Genomic DNA, 23,689 nt, shown 5'->3' on the forward strand with positions numbered 1-23,689 from the left:
AATGGAGGTGTTTGGCAATCTACCTAACAATCACACCTAGAAACTGCAGTACCAAGTGGCAAGGATATTAATGGACATCATTTTATAAAGCCGCTCTTTTTCTCTCACTGCATTTGGCTCATGATGTTGTCTTGTTTTTACTTGGTACCTTGCAGGAGTCACTAATTCTGTTAGTTATAGACCCCTCCTTTTTTTAAAAAAATGTGTCTTGTCTAAAGCGAAATGCTACGTACTTGAGGCCAAATCTGCTATGTAAAGGGGCTACACTAGCAACTTACTGGTTGAGAGACAGTGGAAATAAACTGTACAATAAGACTTTGTGCATTACCCTGATGAGGAAGGAAATCAGCACCACAGGTTAAGCATCAGGTAATATGTCAAAGTCAGCTAGCTGGTGGTGTAGTGGCATCAGTGCCGGTCTTTGGAGCGAAGGCTCCCGAGTTTGAATCCAGCCGGCTCCCTTGTACGCTTTCCATCCGTGCTGGGCTGAGTGTCGAGCTAGCAACTCAGCCTCATAAAAATAAGAAAGCCTGCAAAAAAAAAACTCTGTCATGATGGCGTCGCAATGACTCCACTCAGAGTTAAGGGCTTTCTTCTTCCTCTAATATGTCAAAGTGCAAATAAAACAGTGTCCTATTTACCTCTAGAGCAATGAAACTGTGCATGAAGAGAATCAGTAGTTTCAAAGGTGTTGAGGTGTTCAAAGTTTCAAAATGTTGAGCATGAAGTTTTTGCAACTTGGTAACTGGAAGGATAGATGTGATGCCCAGAGGAGGAAGGAGAGAGAAATATAACAAAAGTGGAAAGAGAAATACAGTGCTTTGAAAAAGTATTCAGCCCCCACAACTACTTTCACATTTTACTATCTCATCTTCTAAATGTAAAATATATTGAAGTAGGATTGTTTTGAGCTAATCTACAAAACATTGTGCATCATATCAAATCAAAAGAAATATTCCAAAACCTGTTATCAATTAACTAAAAATTAAAAACTACAAATGTGAGTCTGAAAAAGTATTCATACCCTTTGTAATTACTATGCTACCTTTCATCAGGTGGAATGTTTTGCATCACCTTACCAACTCACCCAGTTTGCTGATGTAGAAAATTGGAGCATCAACTGTTTTGAAGGAAATCATAAGAATAAATACCCCTTCTTTCTGTAAGGTCCAATGGTATGGTAGATTTTCAACAGATCAAACCAAAATCTAGACAAAAAGAGCATTCAAGACAAGTCAGGGAAATTATAATAGAGAAGCACAAATCTGGGGAGGGTACAAGACCATCCCAAAGGCACTGAACATTCCTCGGAGCTCAGTGCAGTCTATCATGAAAAAGTGGATAAAAAATATGAAACCACAAACACAGTGCCTAGGTCAGGCTGTCGCTGGAGAATGGCACTTGTTCTATGAGGCCAAAAATAACTCTGAGTGAGCTGCGGAAGTCAGTCACTGCAACTGCAGATGAACTTCAGGTCTCCATAATCTTTAAGGCCTTGAACAAAATGAGTATTAATGGAGGAGTGGCAAGGAAGAAGCCCTGGCTTAAAAAAAGCATATCCTTGCCCATAAAGACTTTGTAAAGTGTCACTTAGAAGGTAATGAAAAGATGTGGAAGAAAGTCTTGTGGTCGCATGAGACTAAAGTGGAACTTCCTGGCCTCAACACTAAATGGTATGTATGGTATAAATCTAATAAAGTGCATCAGCCAGGTATTCCCACCTCTACTGTAAGGTATGATGGAGGTATAATCATGCAATGGGGATGCTTTTCAGCAGCAGGGCCTGTACATCTTGTCAGGATTGATGGGAATATGAATGCTGCTAAATACAGAGAGGTTCCGGGTAAAAACTTGCTAGCCTCTGCCAGAAAGCTTAAACTGGAGAGGGGAAGTTTGTCTTTCATCAGCATAGCGACCCAAAGCACACCGCCAGAGCAACTGTGGAGTGGCTTCAAATGAAGAAAATTGATGTCCCTGAGTGGCCCAGGCAGTCCTGACCTTCAGCCGATGGCACATCTCTGGCAAGACCTCAAGAATACTGTCCACCTCTACTCCCCTACTAACCTGGCACAGCTTGAGCAATTTTGCAAGGAGGAATGGGCAAATGTTGCTCCATCATGTTGTGCAAAGCTAATGGAGACTTATCTAAAAAGACCACTGACTATAATAGCTGCAAGGGGTGATTCAGCTAAATGCTGAGCACTTCTGAACTGCTGACACTTCAGTATCTGACTTCTTAGCTTTTCATTCTTTATAATTTTCCTTGTTTGTTTTTGGGCTCTACTGTGAAAAAAGCATGTGATTCACAAACAAAATTTCTCAGTTAAACTGATCAAATTCCCTGGTTGTAATATTCATTTATGTGAACAAAGGGTTGTGGGTTGGATACTTTTTCCAAGGCACCGTAGACTGATGGGTTTTAACCAGATCTAACTCCCCCAATAATTGTACGTCACAAATAGAATAAGAATCAGATTTATTGTCACCGGCATGTGTAGTGAAGTTTGTTATCTCAGCAGCTGCTGCAGCAGTTCAATGCAATATGTGATAACACAGAAAGAAAAACAAATTAAATGACAGTAAATATATATATAGATTAAAAATAGTGCAAATACAGAAATAATATATGTTTTTAAAAAAGTGATGTGGAGTTCATGGGTTCCATGTTCATTTAGGAATCGGATGGCAGAGGGAAAGTAGCTGTTCCAGAATCATTGAGAGTGTGCTTTCAGGCTTCTGTACCTCCGTCCTGATGGTAACAATGAGAAGAGGGCATGTCCTCGGTGATGTCGGTCCTTAATAATGGACATCGGCTCTTTGAGGCACAGCTCCTTGAAGATTTCTTGGGTACGATGGAGGCAAGTACCCAAGATGCAGCTGTCTGAACGACCGGTGTCCTGTGGCAATCACTTCAATAATAAGCAAATGTTTGAGAGGCTGGTCGGGGACTACATCTGCAGCATGCTACCACCCACACTAGACCCCCTACAATTCGCCTACTGATGCACCCGATAAGACAGATGGTGCAATAGCCACAGCTCTACACACCATCCTTACACATCTGGAGAAGAGGGATGCTTATGTGAGAATGCTGTTCTTGGATTACATTTCAGCATTCAACACCATAATTCCCTCTAGGTTCGACAAGAAGCTCAGAGACCTCAGCCTTCAACCTGCTTTACGTAGCTGGATCCTGGACTTCCTGTCAGATTGCTGACATGTAGTAAGAGTGGGTTCCCTTACCTCTGTCCCTCTGATCCTCAACACAGGTGCCCCTCAGGGCTGTTTACTAAGCCCTCTCTTTTACTCCCTGTATACCCATGACTATGTCGCCACCCACAGCTCTAATCTGCTAATTAAATTTGCTGATGACACTACACTGATTGGCCTAGTCTCCAATAATAATGAGGCAGCCTACAGAGAAGAAGTCATCACCCTGACACAGTGGTGTCAAGAAACACCTTTTCCCTCAATGTTGCAAAAACAAAGGAGCTGGTTGTGGATTACAGGAGGAATGGAGACAGGTTAACCCCTGTTGACATCAATGGATCTGGGGTTGAGAGGGTGAACAGCTTTAACTTCCTCGGTATAAACATCACGGAGGACCTCACGTGGTCTGTATATACTGGCTGTGTGGTGAAAAAGGCACAACAGCACCTCTTTCACCTCAGATGGTTGAGGAAGTTTGGTATGGACCCCCAAATCCTAAGAACGTTCTATAAGGGCATAGTTGAAAGCATCCTGATTGGCTGCATCACTGCCTGGTATGGGAACTGTACTTCCCTCAATCACAGGACTCTGAAGAGAGTGGTGTGGACAGCCCAGTGCCTCTGTAGATGTAAAATTCCTACTATTCAGGACATTTACAAAGAAAGGTGTGTAAAAAGGGCACGAAGGATCATTGGGGACTCGAGTCACCCCAACCACAAACTAACTGTTCCAGCTGCTACCATCCGGGAAATGGTACCGCAGCATAAAAGCCAGGACCAACAGGCTGCAGGACAACTTCTTCCACCAGCCCATCAGACTGCTTAACTCATGCTGACACAACTGTATTTCTATGCGCATTGTGAGTGTTCCTTTGACAACAGCATCTGCAGATTATTTTGTGTTTGTATTTCTATGTTATATTGACTATCCTGTTGTACATACTATTTATTATAAATTACTATAAATTGCACATTGCACATTTAGACAGAGCCATAACGTAAAGATTTTTACTCATGCATACGAAGGATGTAAGTAATAAAGTCAATTCAATTCAATAATTCTACAACTTTCTGTAGCTTCTTTTGGTTCTGTGCAGTAGTATAACCCCACCCCCCCCACCTCCCCCCACTCCCATATCAGACAGTGATGCAGTCTGTCAGGGTACAATACATCTATGTTAATTTTTGAGTGTTTAGGTGACAAACCAAATCTCATCAAACTCCTAATGAAATATGGCCATTGTTTTGCCTTCTTTAGAGCTGTATCGATATGTTGGGACCAGGTTAGCTGCTCAGAGAGCTTGACACCCAGGAACTTGAAATTATTCACTTGAACACTGCCTTATAAGGAGATGTACTTTGAGAAAGCACATGAGTCAAACTTCAGCAGCTAAATGCAATGTAGCAATGCCGAATTCATAACAATCTATGAATGTAGCCTTTCAACATTAATGATAAATTCAATTATCTTAAAGCATGATAACCAGTTTCAATGGAACCTCAGAAATTTTAATATGTACAACTCCTGAGTCAGTTGGAAAAACTCTGATCTGTTGACTAGGTCAAAAATATTAATTCAACACTCAAATCAAACCATGTTTGTTTCAGCAGTACCTTTTCTGCCATCTGATCTTACTCAACTCCTTTCAGTTGTATCTCCTCTCACCATTCGAGATTACCATCGCCACTTGTGTCAGACAGGCTCTCTTGATCTCTGCCCTGTCACAGACCCGCAAAAATTCACTTTATTATCGAAATATGTATGCAGAATACAACTCTGAAATCTGTCTTCTCCAGATGGCCACAGATTACAGAAAACCATACAAGTGGTTGAAAGAAAGACGTTACTACCTCCTGAAGGAAAAGAAAAAAAACAAAAATTCGCAAACCCCAAACACCCCACCCCCTCCCTTGCACAAAAACAAGCAGATCAGAGGAGGAGAAGATGGCGGCGTGACGCAGCACGCAGCGGCCACTCCGGTGAATGATATCTGTTATCTGTCAAGTGGGGTGCCGTGCACAATCCTGATTTGATGGAGACAGATGTGAGAGCACGGAAAAACATCTGGTGAAACTTCTGAAATGCCTGTTTCGCTACCGCTGCTACTGTGTGATCCAGAATCTCTGGAGGAGAAGGCCCCGAGTCCTCGGCCTTGCTTGTTGCTCGGCAGCCGGGGCGGGGTCGAAGTGCTCGGCAGAGATGGTGCTCGGTGTCGGAGGGCTGGTCGGAGGCTCAAAGTTTTCGGACAGACTCAGAGTCTGCTGCGGTTGGGGTTCATGGTAGGGAGAGTTTCTCCCTTCTACCATCTGCGTGAGATGATGGGGCTTTATACTTTATACTTATTTGTCGCCAAACAATTGATACTAGAACATACAATCATCAGAGCGATATTTGATTCTGTGCTTCCCGCTCCCTGGATTACAAATCGATAGTAACTATTAAAAATTTAAATTATAAATCATAAATAGAAAATAGAAACATGGAAAGTAAGGTAGTGCAAAAAAACCGAGATGCAGGTCCGGATATTTGGAGGGTACGGCCAGATCCGGGTCAGGATCCGTTCAGCAGTTTTATCATAGTTGGAAAGAAGCTGTTCTCAAATCTAGCCATACGAGTCTATCGGGACTTGAGACTTTTTTTTTACCGTGCCCATGGTCTGCTCTTTATCAAATTATGGTATTGCTTTGCACTATTGTAACTATATGTTATAATTATGTGGTTTTGTCAGTTTTAGTCTTGGTTTGTCCTGTGTTTCTGTGATATCTTTCTGGAGGAACATTGTATCATTTTTTAATGCATGTATCCCTAAATGACAATAAACGAGGACTGAGCGTCCTCATAATCTAAAAAAAGATCACCCGAACCCCCAGCCCGCCAATCAGCAACAAGAAAGAATAGGTGAGAACTTTAAAAAAAATAGAACTGAAAAAGGTCGGTATGAACAACAGTTAGTTTGAACTTCAGTCCAATCCATAAATCTCAGAATTTCTATAACATCTCCAACAGCATTGGGGCTCAGCAGCCTGAACCAGTGGCAGTGGTCCAAACCAGTGGCAACATCCCCATCGACGGCAGCAGCTCAAACCGTGGGCCCCTCCGGCAGCAAAGGCCCCACTGAGGAAAGTGACACGAACCAGTGGCCTCTCCGAGAACCACTCGCTGTCCTCTGCATTTACCTTGATGCTTTAATCGGCGAGAAATGTAGTTGATCATGGACCCTCATCTCTGAGGTTCTCCTCGTGGTAGCTCGTGTTCGCATTTCTCTCCTGGAGTTTTTCTTGGGGACAGCAGAGTGCGAGCTCACTCAATCGAACTACAGACTGTAAGTCACAGGCTCCAATAGTTTCAAAAACAAAACTAAGATAAAAAGAATAAGCAGAAGACATAGAAAAGCTGAAATGATTGACTATCTGGAAGATATCGCCTGAGGAATCATTGTTCACCGGCGCCATCTTGACAAGAAGTCAAGCCCCCAAAGAAAATTCAAAGTCTGAAATATTCTGTTTCTGTCTCCACAGATGCTGCCTGACTTACCCATGTTTCATTTTTATTTAATTAGTTACTGCAATCGAGAAGCAACTACTTGGGAGGCTATACTCCTTAAGTAGATGCAGTGATAATTGGGCCATTTTATCTGATGTGCTGTGCTAATTAAGTTAATGTCCCAGTAATGGGCCATACTAATGTGCTGTTGCTATGTTAAAAATGTATCTCCAAAATACAAATACTCTCATATCATAATTTATTATTAATAGCATGAGAGTACCTGTATTTAGCAGATATATTCTATTATCCTAATAGTAATGTGGCTCAATGGGCGGCTCTCCTTCCTTCGAAACGGAAGGTTTAAATCTCACCCCAGAGCCCTCAAAGCAAATATATTCTGTGCTGAGACTCCAGTAAGAGAGATTTGACAGGGATTAGTTTTATTTGTCACATGTACGTTGAAACATACAGTGAAATGTGTCATTTGAGTCAATGACTAACGCAGTCCAAGGACGTGCTGGGGGCAGCTCACGGGTGTCACCACACCTCTGGCGCTAGTGTAGCATGCCCAAAACTTACTAACCCTAACTCGTACATCTTTGGAATGTGGGAGGAAACCGCAGCATCCAGAGGAAATCCACATGGTTATCAGGAGAACGTACAAACTCGACATTAATATGTCCCATTACTTTAATATAATTACCTTAAGATGGACAAATTATCACAGCATTTACTTAAGTGAATGGCATTCCAAGTAGTTGCTTCTTGGTTGCGACAATTACCTGAAATACAGGACGTTAGAGATGTTGGGCAGGTCAGGGAGGAACTGAGCACGAATCACTGGCATGCTGACCTCTACGTTACTGTGCTGCCCTATTGAGGGAGTACTATATGCCAAAGATGTTGACTTCAAATCAAGTCCCAGGCTCCTCTCTTGGATAGACATTAGTCCTTTTAAATAGGGAACTTTTATTTACTTTATTTAGAGATTCAGTGTGGAGTAGGCCCTTCTGGCCCTTTGAGACATGCTGCCTCAGAAACCTCCGACAACAGCCACATAACCCTGACCTAAACACCGGACAATTTACAATGACCAATTAGCCTACACAATATGTCTTTGGACTGGGGGAAGAAACCAGAGCACCCCAGGAAAACCCACACATTCCACAGTACAGAGACTGCTTACGGAGGATGCCAAAATTGAACTCTGAACTCTGACACCCCAACCTGTAATAGCATCACGCTAGCCGCTACACTACCATGGCAGCTATTGCTACTGGAACCATTGCTATAGACAATATACTAGGTCTGCATCAATATCACTGTTAATAGGAGCTTTACTGCATTTCCTACATTACAAGAGTACTGTACTTCAAATGTAAAGCACTCCCAAGGTTGAGGAATGTTCTATGGGAATGTGTGCCTTTTCCCCACTATGTCTCAGTTCTCAGAGAATGAGAATGATCACCTCAAGCTATTTGAGAATTTCAATCACCTTCATTCTGAATCAGCATTCCTAACAACCGACATCAGATGTCGGTGTTGTTAAAATGAGCTTCTTTACACAACTGTGTCGAAAAGGTTTTTGCAATTTGCCAATTCAGTTCAAGTTGTCAAGGATACTGCAAGCTCAGTGATTATAGGAAACCCCAGGCTTTTGTTTCGTTCATCAGTCGGATGGGGATGTTGTGGCAAGGTCATCATATTTCGGTCATCCCCTGTTAGATTTGATATGATGAGTCCACCTTCAGGTGATGAACCGTTGTTGTCCGTCTGGTCTGGGCTCTCCTGCGGGTGCTATTAAGAAATGAGCTCTGGAAATTTGCCCAGCAATAATAAATAACAAGGAGTATGTGATTTATCAAGTATCTGGTGTGTTTATTCCTGTGCTTTACATGACAGCATGCAAGCCACGATGCCATCCAGTGAGTCTACAACAGAATCAGTCTCAAAGCCAATAATATCAAGCAAGGCTGCCTCATTGTCTCTCCATTCATACACACCATAACACTGCACCTCCAACATCCCTAAGGAGTAGAGCTCATCCTCAGAATTGATGGGAACCTGTTCAGTCTGTGGGGTGTATACTCCGGTTGCTGAATCTCAGCCATCAAGCTGCAGGTTTCAGAGGGCAATGCACTTGCTCGTGCTGCGAGGCCAAGCTCCACAGCATGGCCAGCTCAAGTCAATGCCCGCGAGAGGGTGGCCTTGCACAAGGGCAAGGCCGTCTGCGAAGCTGCCCCCTGCTGCATTACACTGCCCTCAAACAACAAAGGTTCACAGCGGGACCTGGAAAACATGGATCACTCTCTATATCTCAGGAACCACCACTCAGCAAAGCCAGGCATTGATGATGGAATCTACCTCTGATTTCAATGTGCTGCACAGACTCTGGTCGACTAATGACAAGGGTGCTTGAAGACTAGGACTTCAGACATGGTACAAAACTTGTGGAATCCATGGCAGTGGTGTTCCTTATTTTTCCCGTGCGTTTCTGAGACCTCGACCATCCGCAACAAACGTCTCACAGCACTGGAAAGATCCCACCAGCATGGTCTATGCAAAATCCTTTAAGTTCTCTGGAAGGTCCACCAGAAACAAAGGTGCACAACTAGGTTGCATCCTCAGTCCCCTAACCTGTTCCCTGTACACTCATCATTGCAGGGCCTGATTCTGCCCCAACTCCACCTTCAGGTTTGCGGATGATGCCACCATAGTGGGCTATGTCGCAAATAATGATGAGCTTGGAGTACAGAAAGGAGACTGACAGCTTAGTGACATGGCGTCATGACAACAGTTTCCTCAATGTCAAGAAAACAAAAGAGCTGGTCACTGACTTCAGAAAGGGGTTGGAGGGGCAGTACCTCAAAGTGGACATCAACAACATCCTGCCCTGGTCCACATTGATGGAAGCAGGTCAATGGGACTAATGGAATAAAGTTTTGGCACAGACTAGAAGGGCCGAACGGCCTGTTTTCTGTGTTGTAGTGTTCAATGGTTCTATGGTTCTAATCAAGAAAGCTCACCAATGCCTCTGCTTCCTCAGGAGGTTAAAGAAATCTAGCACATCTCCAACAACCCTCTTTTATTGATAGCCCATAGAAAGCATCCGATCAGCTGCATAATGCTTGGTATGGCAACCGTTCTGCACGTGACTCCAAGAAATTACAGAGAGATGTGGACACAGCTCAGCACAAACTGGGAACCAGCCACCCTACTATGGACTCTGTATATATTTTTTGCTGCCTCTGTAAAGCAGCCAGCGTAATCAAAGATTTCACCCTTTCTTCTTCCCTCTTCCATTGGGCAGAAGATACAAAAGTCTGAAAGCATGTGTTAAGATTTTTACTGCTATGCTGTAGGTCTTTCATTTTAGCAGTTCTGTAAGAGCCAGTCTGTTCTGCTTTTAGCATGTTTGGGTGTTAGCTAAAAATAGGGGGTTGTAATGTTCAAGCTTAGGAATGTAGTATCATCCAGTCAGGATGGTGGAATTGGGAGGAGGTTCCAGAGAACGCTGAGCGGAGTGTTTTTTAGTGAAGGACACTGGTGTGGGGTCGAGGTCTTTTTTGCGGGAGCTGGGAGAAGACAGGAAGGAAGATGGCTGAGAATACCGTCCCTGCTGCATAGGGTGTTTTGTGCAGATGAATGGCTTCAAGGAGGAAAGACCAATTTATTTGAAATGGATGTTGAGCGACATCCGAAACATGGTGTGTGCTTCCATGCAGACTGTGGGTCCAGCCCGTGAGTTAAAGACAACTTAAAGATGAGCTCCAACTTAAGTGCACATTTGGACTGTGTTAACTGTAATAGGCCCTTTTAATTTTTTTTCTTTTTATTTTCCCTCTAATTGTTCGATCAAGCTGAAATTTATAAATATACTTTCTTTATAATTGTATGCAGCATACAATTTGTTACTTCTTGCAAGCGGGTAATTACAAGTGGGCAGCATTTACACAGTATTCGCTAAGATTAGGGTGTGGGTGGTTGAAACATCTCAGATCGAAGGTCTGATGGGACCCAAGTCATATTGACCCTAGACGTATGGAATTCAATAAAGGTGGATTTCTCACCGCTGGGTCCATTGGCTTATTAGCGAGGGACTAACCAGCCATATTTCTAGAGATGCCTGGCAAAAAGGTACCACCAGGATTAAGGACGGCTTCTATCCCATTGTTATCAGACTCTTGAACAGACCTCTTGTATGACAAGATGGACTCTTGGCCTCACAATCTCCCTCATTATGATCTTGCACTTTATTGTTTACCTGGACAACACTTTTTCAGTAGCACTTATACTTTATTGTTATTGCTTTACCTTATTCTAGCTCAAAACACTGTGTAATGATTTGATTTATATGAACAGTATGCAAGACGAGATTTTCAGTGGTACTTGGTACAATAAACCAAAACCTAGGCCAAGCAAACAAATATTTGAGTCCTCTACCAGGCCAGTGTCCCCAGAATAGAGGGCCCTAGACATTGCAGTTAGCTATGCTGTGCAGGCCATGTCATTCCCATGCCAAACATCAGATTCCCAAAACAGACACTCTGTTCCAAACTCTTGTGGAAGGTGGACATATATACAACTGTCTGTAATGTTTCCTTAAGTCAAGTCAAGTCACTTTTTATTGTCATTTCGACCATAACTGCTGGTACAGTACACAGTAAAAATGAGACAACGTTTTTCAGGACCATGGTGCTACATGAAACAATACAAAAACTACACTGAACTACGTAAAACAACACAAAAACTACACTAGACTACAGACCTACCCAGGACTGCATAAATTACACAGAACAGTGCAGGCATTATAATAAATAATAAACAAGACAATAGGCACAGCAGTAGGTTGGTAGTCTGATGGCTTGGGGGAAAATCTGTTATATAAATAAACAGCTGAATGGTGGCGTCCGGGATTCTGTTCGTTTCTGTACTCCCGCCGAGTATTTCACTGGAGTCGAATGTAGTCCAATTTAATGTCCATTGGAGAGCAGAATGGACGGGAGAGCCGGCCGGCTAGGGCTTGTTTTTTTTCCTGGCACGGACTCCTGCCTCGCTTCCGCTTCCTCGCACACCGCTTACGACGTCCCCACCTCCGGCCACTGGCATCAGGTGACTCTGAGGACTGCAGGCCTGATTCTGTCAGCAAGCCGAGGTTGTGCAATTTAACCAGCAGATCTTCATGAGCAACACACACAAAAGTTGCTGGTGAACGCAGCAGGCGAGGCAACACCTCTTCCTAGAGATGCTGCCTGGCCTGCTGCGTTCACCAGCAACTTTTGTGTGTGTTGCTTGAATTTCCAGCATCTGCAGAATTCCTGTTGTTCGCGTTTTTAAGATCTTCATGAGGTTTGTTTTTGGGTGATCTCTGTATTGTTGCAGTATCTGGCCATGGTAGATGGTCACTCTGTTATCCATTGCCCTAAACCCTAATTGTGCCTTAAAATTAAATTAAAAAACTAAATTAAAGTAGCACCAGATCCGAAAGGCCGCTGCTGCCGTGCCGCACCGCCTGCTGGATCTCCTGGTCTCCTAGAGTCTCCTTGGAATCTCTGGGCCACAATTGCTCAACGTGAAGATGGAGGATTTGGGATAGCATTGAGAAGTTTAAGGCTATTCACTGGATGCATACTGAATCATTACACAAGCAGAAGGAGGAGTACACACCCTCATAAATCAGCCATCTCTTGCCCCATCTGCAAAGCAGTGCGTGTCTCTGTCACTGTCGAGGTTGCAAAGAATTTCCCACACTCCAGTTGTCTTAGCCCTTCTCCATGTCAGAGGTCATGGATGTGGGAGCTTTGCTGAGATATTATTCATTTATTTAGTGTGAGAGTGCAGAGTCAGCCCTCCCGGCCCTTCAAGCCACACCGTGTCAGTAACCCCCGACAAACCCGATTAATCCTAACCTAATCACGGGACAATTTACAATGACCAATTGAACTAGCTGGTACGTCTTTGGATAGTGGGAAGAAACCAGAGGACCCAGAGAAAATCCATGCAATTTACCGGGAGGACATACAGAGACTCCTTACGGAACGTCACCAGAATTGAACTCCGAAATGCTCTGAGCTGTAATACCATTGTACCGTTTTGCTAACCACTGGACTACGATGGTACCCAATGCATGTGCCATGGATGTGCCATGGCGTGTATTACAAAACAGGTGGCGCGCGCGCGTGCACACACACACACACACACACACACACACACACACACACACACACACACACACACACACACAACTATGGAGTTTAGCTATGTTCTTACAGCAACATTGTGTAATTACTGCGATACCTTTGTCTTCTGAATGACATAATGAAAATTTACAAAAGACTTAATTACAAGGCAGTAATGAAATCAAAAGTTGGAATGACACCATCAACAGGAGGAACGTAACTGAAATACATTATTCATCAAACCCCGGCAACTGGATTACCTTAAACCCACCAGGGTATTGGTTATCACTTACAAAGAACATCAGACAATAGGTTTAAACCGCATTATTAAGTTTATTCATGAGGTAAATGTAAAAGTACTCTGATTATCTGCCTGGCTCTGGTAATTATAAGCTTGTTTGCTGTAAATTGCCATCTGGATAGGAACATTGAAACAACAGTAGGCGGTTTAGCTTGTCGAGCCTGTTCCACCATTCAATGAGATTGTGACTGATCTGTCATCAACCCTCATGCAACAGAATTCTTCAACTCACTTGATTAACAAACTCTATCAATTTCAGAAATAAAATTAACGGCTGATTGAGTACTAATTGCTATTTGCAAAATTGTTACCATTGCACTTGGGTAAAGTGTTTTGAGCTCATCACAGAAGACAAACTGGAGACACAAGAGATTGCAGATGCTGGAATCTGGAGCAACTGATTCAGGATTCAAGATTGTTTATTGTTATTCTTCAGTTCACAAGCATAGAGAACAAAATGATTATCACTCCAGATCCAATGCAGATTTAAAGAAAAAGCATAAAGAACACAATAAATATAAATGCAATCCTATAAAACACAATGTATAAGTGACTGAGTGTGGCCGTATATATACATAAGATTAGCTTATATACACAGACTGTATATACCTAAAGTGACGCGTGTAGGAATATCTGTATAAGGTGACTGATAGGAAATGACAAAGTGACAAAGTCATATTTGACCAGAGGAACTCTGCTAGGTAGCAGCAGGGCTTATGAAAACACAGTGGGACAGTGACTGTGTCAGTGTAGGAATGAGGTGCAGAACATACACATAAAGTGGTAGCCCATGGTGGGGATGAAGGGTGGGGTTAGGGTTGATGAGAGTTTTGACCTAAAATGTCAGCAATTCCTTTCTAACCCTCCCTCCCCACTGCACCAAGATTCTCCAGATTGTTTGTTGCTGCAGAATGTTAGCGCAACAATCAATCTGCAGGAAGGACTCACTGGTTCACACAGAATCAGTGAGAGGAAAGAAGCAGTCACTAACTAGTAATGATAGATAGATAGATAGATAGATAGATAGATAGATATACTTTATTAATCCCGAGGGAAATTGGGTGAAGAAGAAAGTAAGAATACTGATCGGAACGGCTATACCAGGCTGCATGCACGACTGGCACGATGTTGTAGTCAGAGAGCAACAGGGTCATGCAGAGTGGAAACAGGCCTCCAGCTCACAGATTCTGCACTGGCCATCAAGCACCCACTTGCACTAACTCATTTAATTATCCCCTCATTCCCATTAACCAGGTTCCACCACTCACCCGCATTTAGCGGCAATTTACAGCCGGCTATCAACTACCCACATGCATTTCTTTGGGATGTAGGAGGAGATTGAAGCATGTAGAGACTCTCACATTTACAGAGAGAACATGCAAACTCCACATAGACAGCATTGATGGGTCAGGTTTGAACTTGGCTTGCTGGAGCTGCAAGGCAGCAGCTGTGCGAGCTATGTGTCAATGGATCTCCTAACATCTTTTCCATAGGTTTCAATGAGAATCCAAAAAAAATTACATTATTTCACTGTAGTTCTCAATGTATGTATGACTATATAGTTCTCAATGTATGTAGGCCATTGTAGTTCTCAATGTTTCAATAGGTTTCAGTATTTCTCTGACATTTAATATCAGAGAAATGTACAAATTATACATCCTGAAATTCTTTTTCTTCGCAAACATCCATGAAAACAGGAGTGCCCCACAGAATGAATGACAGTTAAAACCTTAGAACCCTAAAGCCCCCCCAGCTCCCCCTCCCACACACAAACAGCAGCAAGGCAAAGACCCCTCCACCCCCCCACCAGCAAAAAAAAATCAACATCCTCCACTGAGCACTCAAGCGTGCAGCAAAAGCATCAATAAAGACACAGGCTTGCGGTAAACCAAAAACTACTCGTTCACCCAGTAATTCGACATACCACAAGCTCTCTCTCTCCCTAATAAGGGAAAAAGGGGAGTCCCCGTTTCACAGCAAGAGGGGAGACATACCAAACAACTCGTTGATTTACGATGTTATAAGTCTGTTGTGTTTTTTTTTGCTCTGCCCAGAGAGTCAGCAATATATTTAGGCCTACGCAGTTCATAATGTACGTAGGCCTACGCAGTTCTCAATGTACATAGGCCTATGCAGTTCTCAATGTATGTCGGCTTAGGTATTGGACGCAGCTGACAGAAATATTGCAGCATGTTTAATATGTGTCACTTATGGAGGTACTGCTTCCATTGTGACATAAATATGCTGGCATTCATAGATCAACATATCACATTTGCATTGCCTTAAGTGACAAAGAGTATTTTGAGCACTGCTACAAGTCCAATGACTGTGCTGGAGGTGTAGTGGTATCCACACCCAGACTTTGGTCCCAGGTTCGAATCTGACTGGCTCCTTGCAAGCTTTCAACCTGTGCTGGGTTAAGCATTGAAATAGCAACTCAGCCTCATGAAACAGACAAAAGTAAAGAAACGGCCCCATGTGCTATCAAGGTGTGGGAAGGAACTTTACAAGTCCAATATTTAATACTTGTCAGCTATTTGTCAAACAAAATGAACTACCGACCTCAGAAGGGTTGTTCCAACAAGGAAATGGTGTTTATTTGACAGGGGCATAGGGAGGATCAGTGTGTTCTGACAACCATTGAGAGATGTGAAGGTCCTGGAGGAAGTGGATGAAGAAGGACAACAGCTCCCATACCCAAATGTCAAGAGGACTTGTAAATGCTGTTAATGTGGCCGAAATGATTAGGCGGGGCCTTGAAGTCAAAATGTATGTCTTGAATGTTTTTGAGCAGCAGTCTGCAAAAGTTGTCATCCCTTTAAGTAGCAATGCTACACAGCAAACATCACACAAAAAAACAGTTCTGCTGGGAGTGTCACTGTCAAAGCAATATGTTCCAATACCTGCCACCTGGGATTTAAAGAAAACATTAGGGCTTGCAACAAACCCTGTCTGCATCAGTGTTAAGCACAACGGGAACCACTGCCTCAAACATTCAGTGGTGTTTGTCATGGCAGAAAATATTGCAGCAACTACATTGCCACTAATCAATCTCTCCTGGGTTCCAATATAAAGCCTCATAAAAATTCAACTAATCAGACAAGCACAATTATCAAGGTTGTTATTCTACTTGTTAGACATTGACTTGTGTCACTTTTGCTAAGAGGCACTCACTGGAAATCAGGTCTTCATTTTAAATGAAGGATTGTGGAGCAGAAACACCATGCTGCCCGACCTGCAGGAATAAGCCCACAGAGAGGGTGCAGGGGTCTAATTAAAATCATGGTATGATGGAATGGGCACGTGGCCAAGTGGTTAAGGCATTGGACTAGCAACCTGAAGGTCATGAGTTCGAGCCCCAGTCAAGAGAATCTGTTGTGTCCTTGAGCAGTGTCTGCGACGACACTGGTGCCAAGCTGTATGGGTCCTAATGTCCTTCCCTTGGACAACATTGGTGTCGTGGAGAGGGGAGACTTGCAGCAACTGCTGGTCTTCCATACAACCTTGCTCAGGCCTGCGCCTTGGAGAGTGAAAACTTTCCAGATGCAGATCAACAGATCCATGGTCTAGCAAGACTAATGGATGCCTTTATGATGGAATGAGACGCAGTGGCCAGAATGCCAGGATTGAGAAGAGAGCTAAGAAATAGGTGACTTTTCATAAGCTAGAAATAGCAGTTTGCAATTCCTGCTTGCTCCCATCCATCTGCCAATTTAGCAGATTGCTAAACCTCTGGCATGTTAAAATGCCCTAGTGTTAAGGGTGATACCAGCTTTTAGTTAGCCAGCATCACTGGGCTTTCCTCCATATATTCCTACCAAATATCAGACCATTGACACTGAAATTTCTGGGAGGATGGTTGAGTCATAGTTAATTCATGTCATTATGAGGTATTTGTGTAAGCATTCTTGCTTATCCCACCCATTGCCTTTGAGATGAACTGAAAACAACCACTTCCAAGGACAGTTCAGTGTCTCCCACATCGCAATTTGCCAGGATGAACAAAGAAAGCAGATTACCTCCTTAAAAAAACATTCTGAATTTTTCAGCAGTTCCATCATTACCATTACCAGTGCTAGTGTCTGACTGTCGATTTAATTAATGTGCTGAACTTAAACTGCCAGAGTCACGGTGGGATTTGAGCTCATATCTGCAGATCATTAGCTAGACCAGGCCCTACTGCAGTAAAAGAAGCACCACATCAATGCTCTCCGTGAAATGATGTGCTGCTCAAAATACAAGGAACACACAAAGTCTTTGGAACTCTTTACCAAAGAGGATTGTGGGTGTGCAGTCACGGGCTACATTCAAGGGTGTGATAGGTGGGAGCTACAGGGAGGTAGTCACCCCCAAGTCACAGGAGGCATATGCAGGAGAGGGAAAGGGAAAAGGGGCAGCCAGCATTGTATATCCCTGTGGCCGTTCCCGGCAATAAGTATACTGTTTTGGATATGTTGGGGGAGAATGACCTATCAGGGGAAAGCCACAGCAACTGGGTCTCTGGCACTGAGTCTGGCTCTGTGGCTCAGAAGGGGGGGTGTGTGTAGAGAAGAGGGCTGCAATGGTGATAGGGGATTCAACAGTTAGAGAACTAGAAGGGAGATTCTGTTGATGTGAAAGAGAGACCTGAATGGTATGTTGCTTCCCAGGTGCTAGTGTCAGGGATGTCTCCGATCTGGTCCACAGTGTTCTAAATGGGTAGGCTGAGCAGCCAGAAGACATGGTACATATTGGTATCAACAACATAGGTAAGAAAAGGGGTGAGTTCCTGAAGAGAGAATATGGGGAGCTGGGTAGAAAGTTAAAAAGCAGGCCCTCAGGGGTAGGAATCTCTGGAGTGTTGCCTGTGCCATGCGCCAGTAAGGGTAAGAACAGGATGATTTGGCAAGTGAATGCGTGGCTGAGAAACTGGTGCACAGGGCAGGGTTTCAGGTTTCTGGATCATGGGATTTCTTCTCGGGAATGTACGACCTGTACAAAAGCACGTGTTACACATGAACGTGAGGGAAACCAATATCCTTGCAGGCACGTTTGCTAGAGTTCTTGGGGGGGGGGGCGGTTAAACTAACTTGGTGTGGCGCGTGGCCAAGTGGTTAGGGTGTTGGGCTCACGATCTGAAGGTCGTGGGTTTGAGTCTCGGCCAAGGCAGCGTGTTGTGTCCTTGAGCAAGACACTTAACCACACACTGCTCCAGTCCCCCCAGCTGAAAATGGGCACCGGCAAATGCTGGGGGTTAACCTCGCGATAGACTGGTGTCCTATCCCAGGGGGAAGTCTCGTACTCTCAGTCGCTTCACGCCACAGAAACCGACATAAGCACCAGCCTGATGGGCCACAAGGCTCGGGACAGACCTTAACTTTTTTAAACTAACTTGGCAGGGGAAGGGAACCGGATGGAGCAGCTGTCATGCAAATAGATGCAGTGTGTGGTGAGATTGTGGGGAAGGATAGGTAATTCAAAGGGCAAAGTTGCAGTCAATGGGATGGGTTGAAGTGTCTCTTTAAACTAAACAAGGTTCAACAGTTCAACAGTTTGGAAATGTAAGGCTAAAGTAAAAGGGAAGGAGAGCGCAGAAGAGGTTTGGAAAGCCTCCAGGATAAATAAAAGAACAAGAAATTTAGAAAGGATTAAGAATTTATATTCCTGTAACATTGGGGCAAAATTGAAAATGGTGATGAATACAGGACCGAAGGTGTTATATTTGAATGCGCGCAGTATTATGTAACAAGGTAGATGATTTTGTAGTACAGTAAGCAATTAGCATTAATGAGTGATGGCTGAAAGAAGATCATGGTTGAGAGCTTAACATCCAAGGATGCACATTGCTTCAAAAGGACCAGCAGGTAGGCTGAAAGGGTGGTGTGTCTCTATTAGTGAAAAATGAAATCAAATCTTCAGAAAGTGGTCACATAGGATCAGAAGATGTAGAATCCTTGTGGGTAGATTTAAGCATCTGCAAAGGTAAAAACACCCTGATGGGAGTTATATACAAGCCACTGAACAATGGGCAGGATGTGGAATACAGATTACAATGGGAGATATAAAAGGCATGTAAAGAGCCCAACATAATGATAGGTATGGGGGATTTTAAGATGCAGGCAGATTGGGGAATATTAAGTTGGTGCTGGATCCCAAGAGAAGAAATTTTTAGAATGCCTACAAGATGGCTTTTTTAGAGCAGCTTTTGGTTGGGCCCACTAGGGAAAAGACAATTCTGGATTGGGTGTTGTATAATGAATCAGATTTAATTAGGGAGTTTAAGGTAAAAGAACCCTCAGGAAGGTAGTAATCACAATATGATAGAATTCACCCTGCAGTTTGAGAGAGAGAAGCTAAAATCAGATGTATCAGAATTACAGGGAATAAAGGGAACTACAGAGGCATGAGAGAGGAGCAGGCCAAAGTTGATTGGAAGAGAACACTAACAGTGGCTGGAGTTTCTGGGAGTAATTCAGAAGTTGCATTATAGTTTCATCATATTCCAAAGGGAAGACAAGCGAAGTCAAAGATGGTATTAAAGCAAAAGTAAAGTCATATAATATAGGAAAAACTAGTGGAAGCTCTTAAAAACAACAGAAGGCAAATGAAAAAAGCAGTAAGGAAAGAAAAGATGAAATATGAAGGTAAGCGAGCCAATCATATAAAATAATGTTTTTTCAGATATATAAAGAATAAAAGAGAGGTGAGAGTGGCTTTTCAACCAGTGGAAAATAACGTTAGAGAAGTAGTAATAGGAGACAAAAAAATAGATGAACATAATAAGTATTTTGAGTCAGTCTTCACTGTGGATGACACTACCAGTATGCCAGAAATTCGAGAGTGTCAGGGGCAGAAGTGAGTGTCGTTGCTATTACTAAGGAGTAGGTGCTTGGGAAGCTGACTGATCTGAAGGTAGGTAAGTCACCTGGACCAGATGGACTTTACCCCAGGGTTCTGAATGAGGTAGCTGAAGAGACTGTAGAGACATTAGAAATGAACTTTCAAGAATCACTAGATTCTAGGATGGTCCTGGAGGACTGGGAAATTGCAAATGTCACTCATCTAATTAAGAAGAAAGGGAGGCAAAAGACAGGAAATTATAGGCCATTTAGTTTTTAGTGGTTGGAAGTTGTTGGAGTCCATTATTAAGAATGAGGTTTCTGGGTACTTGGAGATACATGATAAAATAGGCCAGAGTCACGACAGTGCTCTAAAGGGGAAATCTTGCCTTAAAATCTATTGGAATTCATGAAATAACATGCAGGATAAACGAAAGAGGTCAGTGGGAAGGCTGCTAAAAAGATAAGAGCTTGTGGTATTATTGGAAAGATACCAGCATGGATAGAAGATTGGCTGACTGACAGGACGCAATGAGTGGGAATAAAGGGAGCCCTTTTCTGATTGGCTGATAGTGACTAGTGTTGTTACACAGGAGTAGGTGCTGCGAATGCTTCTTTACATGTTACATGTCAATGATTTTGATGTTAGAATTGATTGTGACCCCAGGTTTTCGGATGATGTAATGATAGGTGGAGGAGCAGGTAGCGCTGAGGAAGCAGGGAGTCTACAGAAGGACTTAGACAGATTGGGTGAATGGGCAAAGAAGTGGCAGATGGAATACAGTGTAGGAAAGTGTATGGTCATACACTTTGGTAGATGGAATAAGGGGTATGGACTATTTTCTAAACAGGGAACAAAATCAGAAATCAGAGGATTCTTTGTGGAGGAATCCCTACAGAGGATTCCCTTGTGCAGATTGACTTACTGGTAAGGAATGCAATTGCAATGTTAACATTCATTTTGAGAAGACTACAATGATGTAATGTTGAGTCTTTGTAAGGCACTGATCGGATCACACTTGGAGAATTGTTAGCAGTTTTGGGCCCCTTATCTAAGAAAGGAAGCTAGCTGGTGGTATAGTGGCATCTGCACCAGACATCGAGATGAATGGTCCCAGATACGAAACCGGCCGGCTCCTCGTATGCTTTCCATCTGTGCTGTGTAGAGTGTCGAGCTAGCAATTCAGCCTTGTATAAAACATACAAAGGCTAAGGAAATGGCATGGTTGCCATCTACTGTGCCAAAAGGCATGAAGAAGAACTCAATCTAAGAAAGGATTGGGGAGAGTCCAGAGGAGGTTCACAAAAATGATTTTGGGAATTAAAAGGTTAACATATGAGGAGTGTTTGATGGTCCTGGGCCTGTTACTCACAGTAGTTTAGAAGAATGGGGAGGTGGGGGTAATTTCATATTAAACACTCTTATCATAGTAAGTATAGGACCAAAGGGCACAGCCTCAGAATACTAGGATGCCCCCTTAGAACAGAGATTGGGAGGAATTTCTTTAGCTAAAAGGTGGTGAATCTACAGAAGTCATTGACCAGATGGCTGTTGAGGCTAAGTCATTGGGTATATTTAAAATGGAAGTTTAAAAGTCATGGGGTGGGAGAAGGCAGGAGAATGGGATTGAGAAGGATAGTAAATCAGCCAGATGGTATGGTGGACCAGACTCAATGACATGAATGGCTAATTCTGATTCTATGTCTTATGGGCAGAGACCCACTGCAATTTATACATAAGGAAAATCGAACAATGTGGGATTAGTGCATGGAAATATCACTGGGATCAGTCACCAACTCAGTGAATAGCAGGACAATGGCAAAGGTCAAGCAGCCTACTTCTGCCTGCATTTCTTCAGCTCATATGTTCTTGTAGAAATGTTTATTCAAAAATGTGTTTCCCAGGCACTAATTCCTCTCTGCTTGTAATTCAGGAGTGTATTTAAAATCAAACCTCACCAGATTAAATTACAGAGCATTTCCAAGACTTGGCCAACAGAAAAATGAACAGTGATAATGCTGATTATTCATTGACCTTTTGTCTCACACCAGAGTACCACATGGTACTGAGTTGCAATAGAAGCAAAGCACAGGAAGCCCTTAAAATGACAGGAAAACATGTTTCCACCCACCTTAAAGAGGCCCTCTAATATGGTGAATGCGCCTGACAAAAATATTTCTTAACTTTTTGAACTCAGTTCATGAAAAGGATAACGCATAACTAGCAATATAAAGTCTATGCGTCCTTCAGCCTAGCTGTCAAGGTTTACATATTGTGAAATTTGCCATCAGAAATCAGAAAAGCTATAATTATTTTTAGGTGAAAGGGCAGCAGTTATATTACTGGATTAGTAAACCAGAGGCCTGGGCGAAATGAGTTGAAATCAACGATGGTATTTAAATCTCATTAATAATTTGGAATTTAAACTAAAGGAATAAATAAGATTCAGTGGTAAATATTACCACAAAATTACTTCTAAAAACACAACTGATGTTCTTACCTGGTCTGGTGTGGACTTGACCCACCGATTTTACTGTCTTTGAAATGGCCTAAAACCGATTCACTTCGAAGGGATGGCTGTTAAAGCTCCCCTTACCATCAAAGCTCAAGTCCTGAGAAGAAAGAAATGAAAATAAAAGGTGGTTCACATGTTTAAGATTCAAGATTATTTATTGTCATTCTTCAGTACGAGTGTAAAAGAGAAAGAAATGATTGTTAGTCCAGCAGCATAAAAAGCACAATAAGCATAAAGAACACAATAAAATAACAAAAAAATTAAGTATAAATATAAAAACAATCCTAAAACACACAATGTACAAGTAACTATTATATACATAGACTGTATATATTGAAAAGGGGTCAAAAATGTGATCAATTAGCAAGGATCTGTGGGAGATTACTGGTCATGCTTTATTTTCCCCTTTGTTTCCCTCTCCTGCTAACCCTTCCAAAGTGCAGGATATTGTAGGAACTGTCATTTTATTTGCGGCTTTAGGCACAGAACAGTCAAGGTGCTAAAGGTGATCGGCTGTGCAGAAATTCAAGACGTCTGCACATCAAAGTTCAAAGTAAATTTTTATTATCGGAGTACATATACGTCGCCATATACAACCCTGAGATTCATTTTCCTGCGGGCATACACGGCAAATCTATAGAATTCTGTATTAACTATAACAGGATCAATGAAAAATGCATACTTACATGGCTGTCCCGAACAACCACATAGTTAAGGATTTGACAGCAGTATACATGGGACTGCTGACATTTTAATGGAAATTTCAGGCCAATATCACCCTTTCTCCTTGTCTTTCGCCACCCTAATTCCTTTCCTCCCTTCCCCCATACAGATCCATATGCATGACCTGCCTTCCGGTACCTTGGTGATTCTACATATTTCAGGTTCTACAGGGAAGATTGATGGGTTATGTTACCACTAGGGATTTTCAATGTACAGGATCCTGGCTTCATACATGGAGTGAAAAAATGAGGAAGTCAGAATGAATATTAATAAAACCATGCCACTGCCATAGCTGGAATATTAAGTTCAGTCCCGGTCACTGGGAAAAATGCAAAGGTCTTGGGGGCAATTTCAAGAATAATGAGGCTTCTAGACAGCGAGGTGGTGTTTCCAATAATACGAAAGACGCAAGCAACACAGATTTAAGGCACTTGGTTGAAAAAAAGAGATGCAAGA

At 42.7% G+C, this 23,689-nt stretch overlaps 1 protein-coding gene across 2 annotated transcripts in view; it reads right to left on the reverse strand.

Annotated features, from left to right (window-relative positions):
- The window catches only part of LOC140201416 (BTB/POZ domain-containing protein 3), an 84,907-nt gene that overhangs the window by 55,698 nt on the left and 5,520 nt on the right, over window positions 1–23,689 (reverse strand). For both annotated transcript variants that reach the window (XM_072265487.1, XM_072265486.1), the window contains exon 2: window positions 22,496–22,607. The gene's annotated coding sequence lies outside the window, so the exon portion shown is untranslated. The remainder of the gene's footprint in view (window positions 1–22,495; window positions 22,608–23,689) is intronic.

Source organism: Mobula birostris, chromosome 8 (genome assembly GCF_030028105.1).
Source record: "Mobula birostris isolate sMobBir1 chromosome 8, sMobBir1.hap1, whole genome shotgun sequence".
Taxonomy (NCBI): Eukaryota; Metazoa; Chordata; class Chondrichthyes; order Myliobatiformes; family Myliobatidae; genus Mobula; species Mobula birostris.